Here is a 10,200-nt window from a genome sequence, read left to right as displayed (position 1 = left end):
TACTCTAATATAGACATGTTCTTGATCTGCATTCCTGTGGTGTAAACCCAATATAAATAGGATTTCTGGAATATATATTTGGTTATGGTATGGCTCAACTGAATGAACATAGGTCTTAATCTGGATTATTGGAATCCTACATAAGCAGAAGAAATTCAGGCATGATTAGAGAAGGCCACAGAGAGAAGCAGAAAGACATTGGAGCCTGGAAGAGAAAGGAGAAGACATCACCTTTTAACGGGGGAACCCAAGGATTGCTGGCTAACTAGAAAGCTACTGAACCCTGAAGGAAGCAAAAAGCTTCTAGCCTCTGAAACTGTGAACCAATACATTCCTATTGTTAAGCCAACTCATTATGTGGTATTCCTCTTAGCACACTGGCAAACTAAGATGATAATAGGTAATGTTTAGAACTTCTGAATCTTACCGTGATTACAACAGATACTCTCTTACCAAGAGGAAAACAATAACCTGCCATTTATGTCAATCATATGCTTGCTTTTTGTATTTTTACAATCGTATGCATCATGTGATAGTTAGGATCTGGTGTTAACGTGGCCAGGTACTGATGCCTAGTTGTTCTGTTGCTGTGAACTTAAATCTTCAGCACATGAATTTCATCTATGGCTGATTACACCTGCCATTGGCTAAGGGGAGTGCCTTCCACAGTGAGTAGATATTTCATCTAATCAGCTGGAGGCTTAAAAGGAGAAGTCAGAAGAGAGAGAAACAGTTTAGCACGGCTCAGCTCAGTGCTCAGAACCTACGTAGACCCAGATGTTTGGAGATACAAAAGGAAAACACCCCAGGGGATGCCATTTGAACCCAGAAGCCAGTAGATGTCACCGTGTGCCTTCCCATGTGACAGAGGAACCAATATGAAAGCTAGCTGCCTTTCTTCTAAGGAACTATGAATTTGTAACTAAATAAGCCCCCTGTATAAAAGCTGAATCATTTCTGGTGTATTGCATTCCAGCAGCTTTAGCAAACTAAGACACAAACAAAACTTTGTTCTGCTAGGTATTGTGCTTTATATGCACGGAACCACTCTGCATGTATCAGTCTTAATCTTTACAGTGACTTTCCATATCTCTGATCATCTTATTTCCTGTATTTCCAAGGTCTCCTGGGGTGCTTCTATGGGCAACATTTACCTCCTGTGCTTCTATGAACAACATTTACCTCCTGGTGATTTTTCTTAGATTCCAGATTTGTCAATATTTGTCTTAGAAGCCTTTTGTGTTAAGATCATTCTTCTGATCTCATATATTAGAGACTACCTGGGTTTTAATTTAGATTTTGCCACTTACTAGCTGTATAACCATGTGCAAGTTACTTAACCTTTTTGGGTTGTGGAGTAGGGAAAATAATAGAACCTGTTCTCTGGAGTTGGGGTGAAGATGAAGAAAGTTAATATATTTAAGGTGCTTACCACAGTGTTTGGCAAATATCAGCCCTCAAAACCTATAAGTGAATGGAATGGTGAAGAATTCTTGTATAGAATACATGAAATAACTTGTCAGAGTGCCAATCTGGCATAAAGTTGGACTCTATCTTGTATATAGTAGGTACTCATTCACTATTAGTATAATTTCTCTGTTTTCCTTTTATTTTCAGATTATGTTGCTGCTCTCCAGATGTTTCTATAGGATTATATTGAGGTGCCTCTTGGCCTGATATTTGGACGAATGTGAATTAATTTGCCTGTATATATCCTCATGTAGCTATCTGTATTCCCAGCATATCCTGTACATACCTCTTTATTCAACAAGTATTTTTTTGAGGTTTACCATGTCTGAGGACTTGTGCTAAGCTCTTGAGATTCAAAAATGAATGACATATCTTTGTTTGAAGTGAGGAAGTCTAGTAGGGTATACATGCATGCAAACATATAATTATAGCTATTTGTGATAGTGCTGTTTTCTCTATTGCAAGGATGCAGGGAGAATCTTGACTTTCAGGGGTTGAAAATAAATCTTCTTAGAGCAGATATTGCTGGAGCAAAATTTTGAAGGATGGGTTGAAATTGACCCAGTAAACTAATGTGGGACTTTCCAATGAGAGGAAAGAATGGAAAGAGTACATGTGAATTTCCAGAGCTAGGAAGTATGTGACAAAGTTCTTAATTTTAGCAAAATATAATTTTGCTTAGAACATGAATCCATTAGATCAATGCTGTCCAATAAAATATAATGTGAGCCTGTATGAAATTTTACATTTTCTGATAGTCAAATTAAGAAAGTAAAAAGAAACAGCTGAAATTAATTTTAATGACATATTTATTAATTCAATATATCAAAACTATTACCATTTAATATGTAGTCAATATAAAAATTATTAATGAGATATTTTAAGTTCTTTTCTTGGTACTATTTCTTCAAAATTTGGTATGTAGTTTACAGTTACAGCATATCCAATTCAGACTTTAAATTTTCATTGGAAATATTTGATCTGTATTTACATTTTATAAATTACAGTTTAAAAAATATATTCACATACCTAAGTTCTTCCAAAATAAAAATTTCTAATAACTAAACCAGTTATCAGTTTTAAAATTTAAATGAATTATAATAAAATAAACAAAACAAAATGACAAGTTTTGTTCCTCACTTACATGAACTACATTTCAAGTATTTAATAACCACATATGGCTAGTGGCTACTGTATTAGAAAACCCAGTATTAGCTTACTTGCCCCTAAAATAAATGAATAATAATTTTCCTTATGCAGATAAGTTCACACAATTCATGAAATAGTATATAGATATGGCCAATTTTTCATGTACCTTCTTTCTTCTGAAATATATGTACCATTTATTGAGGGTCTTTTTTTACTTCCATATGTCTATATCCAAAGATCAATTCTCAGTCCTCATATTACTTGACCTCTAAGCAGCATGTGACACAATGATCACCTTCTTCTCTTGGACACACATTCTTGGCTTTCATGCCACCACACGCTCGTGGTTTTCCTTTTCCCTCACTGTATGCTCCTTCTTTTCTACTGCTTCCACTTTATTTCACTGACCTCTAAGTGTTAAAAGGCTTCAGATCTCTGTCATTGGAACTTTTCCTCACTTACTCTTTGGTGATCTTATCTAGTCTCATAACTTTAACTATTGTCAATATGTTGATAATTCCCAAATTTGAATCTCCAGCCCAGACATTTCCCTGAACTCTAGACTCATGCTCTATTGCCTTATGTGATGTCTAATAAACATCTCAAATATAATGTATCTAAAACTGATTTCCTGATTTTCACCACCAAACAAGTTCTGCCAGTCTTTCCCATTTTGGTTAATGGTAACGTTATACTTCCAGTTCCTCTGGGAAAAATCTTGGAGTCAATCTTGCCTCCTGTCTTTCTCTCAAACCCTTAGCTTCACAAATTCATCAGTGAATCCTGTTGGCTTTACTTTCAAAGATACATCCAAAAATCCTCTCACCACTTCTTATTACTTTTTTCTGCTACTATCCTGGTATAGGCCACCATATTCTCACTTGGATTATACTAATAGCCTCCTAACTGTATTCCCTGCTTCTACCCTTGCCTCATTATATCTATCTAGTTTGAACCCAGCATCCATAATCTAACACTCTGTGCAAAACTGTGGTGGCTTCCCATCTCTGAGTGAAAGCCAAATCCTGATAATGGCCTCACAACTCGACTTGCTTCTCTGACTTGATCTCTTTGTCACCCTTGTGGGATTATTGGCCTCTGGGCTGTTCCAGGAATATGAGCCATGTTCCTCTCTCAAGGCCTTTGCATTCAATGCTTGCTTTTGCCTAGCGGCCTCTTTCCCATTTTGCACCACATATTTGCTCTCCTCTTCAGACTTTTACTCAAGGGCCACCCTCTCAGGAAACTCTCCTCTGACCAGTAAGCCCATTGCTAACTTAAATGGCACTTCTGTGTAAATGAGAAAGTGGTCCCACTCTGGGGGGAGGGGGTGGGGATAGGGTCCTCTGGTTCATAGCTGGGCAAGTTGAGCTGCTGCTGGGCTACTACATCTAATGGCACCTGAGCCCCATGGTACTCTTTATGAATGACATTTCCTGGAGCAAGCTTCCAGGAGAGCTACATTTTTATACAAAGAAAAATATCCCTTCCTCTAGGTAGTTTTTCAGTCTCCACTGATCTCCTCATCTGGGTACCTTTGTGCAGTGACCAAACTGCAAATCTGATGTTGAATCCCTTTTGATCCCCCACACCTTCCTTATCCCACTGCTTGCTTTATTTTTCTTTATAGCATCTACCACCAATGAAGACCAGTTGCATAGTTTGTGGGGCCCAGTGTAAAATGGAAATGTGAGACCCCTTGTTAAAAATTAAGAACTTCAATACAATAACAACAGAGCATTAAACCGAGTGCATGTTTTTTGGGCTTGGAATCTTGTCAATTGCACAGGTAATCTTTTCTGTGAAGCCAACATCTATTACCATCTAAAAGACCTGCTTATTCTCTGTCTTCTCATATTAGAGTATAAGCTCTATGAGGCCAGGAATTTTTCTGTTCCACTCACTGCTCTATTTGTAGCAGCTAGAGCAGAAGCTGGCATGTAATAGGTGCTCAATAAATATTTGTTGCATAAATGAATGCACTAAGTGCTAGGTTAGGGGCTTTAAATATGTTCTCTCTAAAGCCAATTTTACAGATGAGAGAATTGAGTAAAGCAACCACATTAAATCTATTGTCACATGTCAGTGTAGATGGGAGCCAGTAAGTGGTTTCATTTAGAAATAAATAGAAATGGAAATTTTGTAACTTCCTCAAGGGAGGACATTTCAGTGGCAGGGTATTGCCCTTCTTCTTTGGGTCTTAGTTCATGTGATAACTTATTGTTGGTTATTCTACTTTGAGAGAAAGAAGAGAAAAGTCAGGCGAATAGAGGCAGTCCCAAATGTATTTCCCTGTTTCTCTACTTTCACTTGAAAATGCCCTTGATAATCACATTACATACTGTTATGTATCTCATAAATTGTCCCACATGCTCTACAAAAGACTCAATGCAGTAGACAGAGTTGTATTTTTTCCTGCTTAATGGATGCGGAATTTGAGACCCAAGTTGCCTATAATGACACAGCAATCTAAGACTGAGGCTGCCAGCCCCCACGTTTTTAAAGTCTTCCTTTCTCATTGTGTTTTGTTCAAAAATTGTTCTTTTAAAAAATGATTCTTTTAATTTGTTTCACGTTTATTCTTTTGGGGAGTTGAATATTAATTTTTTACTTCTACATGATGAATATATTGAAGAATTTCATATTTTTTTCTTAAAACTGTAACTTTTCTTATGTTTGTGTAAATCCCATAATGAAAGTAAGAATATATCAAGAATTAGAGTTTCTGGTACATTGGATCGAATTTGTAATTGATGTGGCCTAGCACATCAAGTGCTTGGTAAGGTGTTAATAAATTTATAGATAGTTGGATGAATTATTTCCTTGATTCAGGGATTAAAATGGCAGCTCAGTCTGGTGGCTTTTGATGAATTAGAGCATGGTGAAGTTTCCTGGAGAACCATGGTAACAGGCAGTTGCTTATGATGAATTTCTGTCAATTGAGAAACAGAAAGGTAGCTTGAAATATTTCCTATCATTTTGGTCCTTGGGTTTCTTGGCATACACTATGGAATAATTATTTCTGGATAATGTCGGAATCCAGACATTCTAAAAATAAGACACTCTCATAAAATTAACATTTTATCAGAGTAATGATATATTAATAAAACTTAGCATCTTGCATTTAGCACTTTCAGTTTTATTATTTTTCATACTGATACAGTTGATTGATAATGCTAAATAGTCAATAGTTATTTCCTGTACTCATGCCAGGCTTAGTTAATGCTTATGAGTGAGTAGACTTTTGTTTCATAAATCTTAATCTGATCTAAGACATATAGGCACTCATCAATTTATACTTTAAATATATTCCCTAAATATGTTAAGCATGTAAGTAGACTCATACTTTAAAAATGGTAAAGAACGTGGTTATTTAAAGAAATCCTTTCCAGAAGTATAGAATCTTTGGCAAAATAAATCTACTCTATTTAGATTTTGGTCTAGGCACTTTTCTTATTACTTTCCTGAGTTAGCTATGGGATTCACTATGTGATAAATTTTGAGAGTGTCAGTATGGAAGGTTTTCTCCAGTTTATCTTGTGGTTTGAGGCAAGGACTTCCCGGGCAAATGAACACCAAGTTGGTATATGTTTGCTGGTCCCAGGGATAATCTTATATTATGTCTCAGAGTTCAGTTTATCATGATGAAGTGGAGAACAGGTCTTATTATACTCATATAACAATATGATTCCCTTCTGAGGCACTGAATGAGATTTCAGTTGGTGTTTGAACTCAACATTAATTTCTGATGAGAAGGGTTGTTGGTTTCCCCCACTACTTACTTTAGTATCTTTAGTGGTGATGAAGCTTAAACTTTCTTCCTCAATTCTAAGTCTCTGGGCACTTCTGAATCAGAGTGACCCCGGATCACTGCCAGCTCAGCTCCTGAAGACTTTCTGGGCAGACTGGATGATGCTGGGCTTCTCTCCACAAATTTCTGCTGAGAGGCTTGTTTTTGGAAAGATTGCTAATCTGACTCTTGGGCAATGCAGCAACAAGATTTAGAGTCATGAGTTTGTATGGATTTACTTGGGCCTGAAAGATCTCTTTCACTTTTAGATTTTGAGATAGGTGGTATAAACTAAGGAAGACTATTACTTTTTGGACATATAGTGAAAAATGAGCACTGGGCAGTACTTTACTGCATGACCATGCAGTCATTTAACCTTTTTAAAGCCTAACCAGATGCTAATTTGTGGGGCCAAAGGAAACCTGGCTCAAAGCTTTATATATATTAACTTATTTAATCCTCATGACTATCAAATGAGGTAGATTCTGCCTACTCATTTTAAAATGTGGAAACTACATTTCAGAATTGTTAAGAATATTTTTGAAAGTAAGAGGCCAATTTGGGATTTAAACTGGGATTTGATTCCAAACTGTATTCCTTCTGAGATGCCCTGAAGGGTCAGAGACAAATTTTTGACTGAGGCAAATCAATGCAGCATACAGAGGTTCCTTCCTGCTTCTGTACAAAATAGTCCTTTTCCTTGACTTCCATAGGTCTTTTTTCACTATGTAGAAGTAATTTGGGAGACTTGATAGTAAGAAAATAACCTCTGCTGGGTAAATTCAATTTTCTGTTAGCTTCCGTGTTTACCTTTAGCCCAGATTGGCTTTTACATTTCTTTAGTCCTGGAGACAGTGGCTTGTGGCCCATAGAAGCCTACTAAAACCTGTAACATTTGCCTTGATAGGTCTGTAATGCAGCAGGATCTACCACAAGAATAAGTTCCCATGATTCATAAAATTGAAGATTAGAAAGGCTGATTACCCTTTGTTTTTTGACACTGTTGAGGGAAGCAGGGCAGATCCATGATTTTGTGTGTTGTCTAGGTTCACAAGAGACCATAAGCAAGCTACAACAAAATTCACATGGTCTGTGTGTAGACTCCATGAATTTGGCTTTCCTATAGTATGCTTGTTACAGAAAGGCATTAAGAGGTATCCCATTTCACTGCAACTGGATGGTGCTAAGTGCTCACACTGGATAAGGTCAGGCATTGTGTCCTCTTTACATTAATTTGAATTGGAGTCCTATAATATTTACCTCTAAAATTAAAGTAAGTATTTTCATGTACTAATGAACCAAAGTACCTGAGCTTTCTAGTCTAATGTAAGCTTGCAGCATGAGGATTAACTTTGATGTGCTCATAGTAGAGATTAATTATGAATGCTGAAAGCAAACTCACAGAATGGATCAGGTTTCCTAGTAATCTTAAAATTGAAAAAAATGATATGTATTTTAATAACAGAATGCCTTATGAAAAGCTGTTGTTATTTAGGATACTAATTTAACTGGTAGTGTCATGAGTTGCAAAAGTATGTTGAACTGCATAATTTCCTTTGCTATTTTGACATGGAATAAGAGGAAACAAATGATCTCTCATCTGTTTTTCTAATCATTTTATCAAACCAGTGCATTATCATCAGGCTTAAGTGGGAAACAGTTTCTCACTGGTATTTATTAAGATGTGTCATGGTCAGGTTCATGTGTCAACTTGGCCAAGTGGTGGTACCTATTTGTCTGTTTGGGCAAGTACTGGCCTGTCTGTTGCAATGAGGACATTTCATAGAATTAAATCATGATCACGTCAGCTGCATCCACAGCCGATTCCATTTGTAATAAGCCAAGGGGAGTGTCTTCTGCAATGTGATCACTGGAAGCCTTTTAGGAGGATTCAGAAGAGATAGGCTCTCTTCCTGCTTCGGCTGGTGAGCCTCTCCTGTGGAGTTTGTCCAGACCCGCCATCGGAATCGTCAGTTTCACAGCCTGCCCTGTGGATTTTGGACTCTGCATTCCCATGGCCACATGAGACACCTCTATAAATTTTATATTTGCGAGTGTTCCTTGTTGATTCTGTTTCTCCAGAGAACCCTAACTAATATATCTTGGTACCAGGAGTGGTTCTTAAGAAACAGAATCTTAAAAATGGGTTTTTATGAATGGTTTTCTACTCTGACTGGACTCAAAGGCACTAAGGACTCTGATTCTCATAATCAGAATGACACTCCCAATCAAAGGAGACAGTTGGCAAAAGAGGTAGTCAAAAATCACCATTCAATTCTCCTAATTCTTCACTTGTACGAAGCCAGGCTCTGGGGATAAAGTTTTTGACACCTTTACAGAGTTTTGTGGAAATAAGAGGTATAGAGATGTTGGCTGGTTGTTGTTAGATACACTGGCTACATTAAGGACTGAAAGGGATGGGCTTAAGGCTTCAAATGAGAAGCTTAAGTGCTGTTTGATAGATGTAGAAGTTTCTATGAGTATCCTGAAGGAAAATCTTATTTCTTGTAGCCGTAGACTTGAGATCTCTGAAAATCAGACTCAGAATCTTATTGTTAAGTAGCAACTTTATAACATAAACTGAAATCTCAATGTTGCATGGTGTCTGCCATTAAAGTGAGGGCATTGATTGGAAAGGAGTGGGACCCTGAAAAATGGGATGGTGACATATGGATTGAAAATGATATCGGGGGTGAGGCTGATCCCTAGGTCATGCTGAGTCTTCTCTAGATAGCCCTGTAATAGTCTGCCCTGAGGACATAGATGCCCTATCTCCAGCCTGCCTTGAGGAGTTGGCCACCCCAACTCCTCCTGAAGGGATTAGCCCTAGAGTGATTAATTCTGTTTCACCAGATGAAACTGTAAATGAATTCCCTGAAGCAAATGGCTTGGAAGATATTTCTAATTCTTTTCACTCCCACCACCCCTCATTTCTTCCAGACCTATAACTAGACTAAAGTCCCAACAGGCCCCTAAAGGTGAGGTACAAAGTATCACACATGAGGAGGTATGTTATACTTCAAAAGAACTGTGTGAGTTTTCCAACTGATAAAGACAGAAATCAGGGGAATATGTGTGGCAATGGATTTTAAGGGTGTGGGAGAAATATAAGGCTGGATCAGGCTGAATTTATTGATATGGGCCCACTAAGCAGAGATTTTGCATTTAATGTTATAGCTTGAGGAGTTAGAAAAGGTATTAGCAGTTTGGATGGTTGGTTGAAACATGGATCAAAAGGTGGCCAACATTACCTGAGGTTGAAATGCCAGAACTGCCCTGGTATAATATAGATGAGGGGATCCAGAGGCTTAGACAGATTGGAACATTAGAATGGATTTATCATGCAAAGCCTGCTCTTACACCCTAGGAATGTCCGGAGGATGCACCTTTTACCAGAACAGTGAGAAATAAATTTGTGAGTCTAGCACCATCACCCCTGAAGAGCTCTGTGGTTGCACTTCTCTGTAGGTCAGATATTACTGTAGGAACTGCTGTCACTGAGCTGGAATCCTTAAACACAATGGGGATGATGGGATCCCAAGTTGGCAGAAGCCAGGTGGCAGCATTTAATCACCAAAGACAGGGTAGATGTAGCTATTATAATAGACATCAAACACAAAGCAGGAGTCAAAATTATATGACTTGCAGAGATTTGTGGCATTGGCTAGTAAATCATGTAAATATTGTACCTAGAAATACAATAGGAGGGCAGTCTACTAAATTCTTGTTCAAGGTGTATAAACAAAAGAGTTCTCGGTCAAGTGAACAGAAGTCTAACGTGAATTACAAAA

This window comes from Tamandua tetradactyla, chromosome 7 (assembly GCF_023851605.1).
Source record: "Tamandua tetradactyla isolate mTamTet1 chromosome 7, mTamTet1.pri, whole genome shotgun sequence".
NCBI classification, from domain to species: domain Eukaryota; kingdom Metazoa; phylum Chordata; class Mammalia; order Pilosa; family Myrmecophagidae; genus Tamandua; species Tamandua tetradactyla.
The sequence above is the reverse complement of the archived record's forward strand: the minus strand, read 5'-3'. Positions refer to the sequence as shown.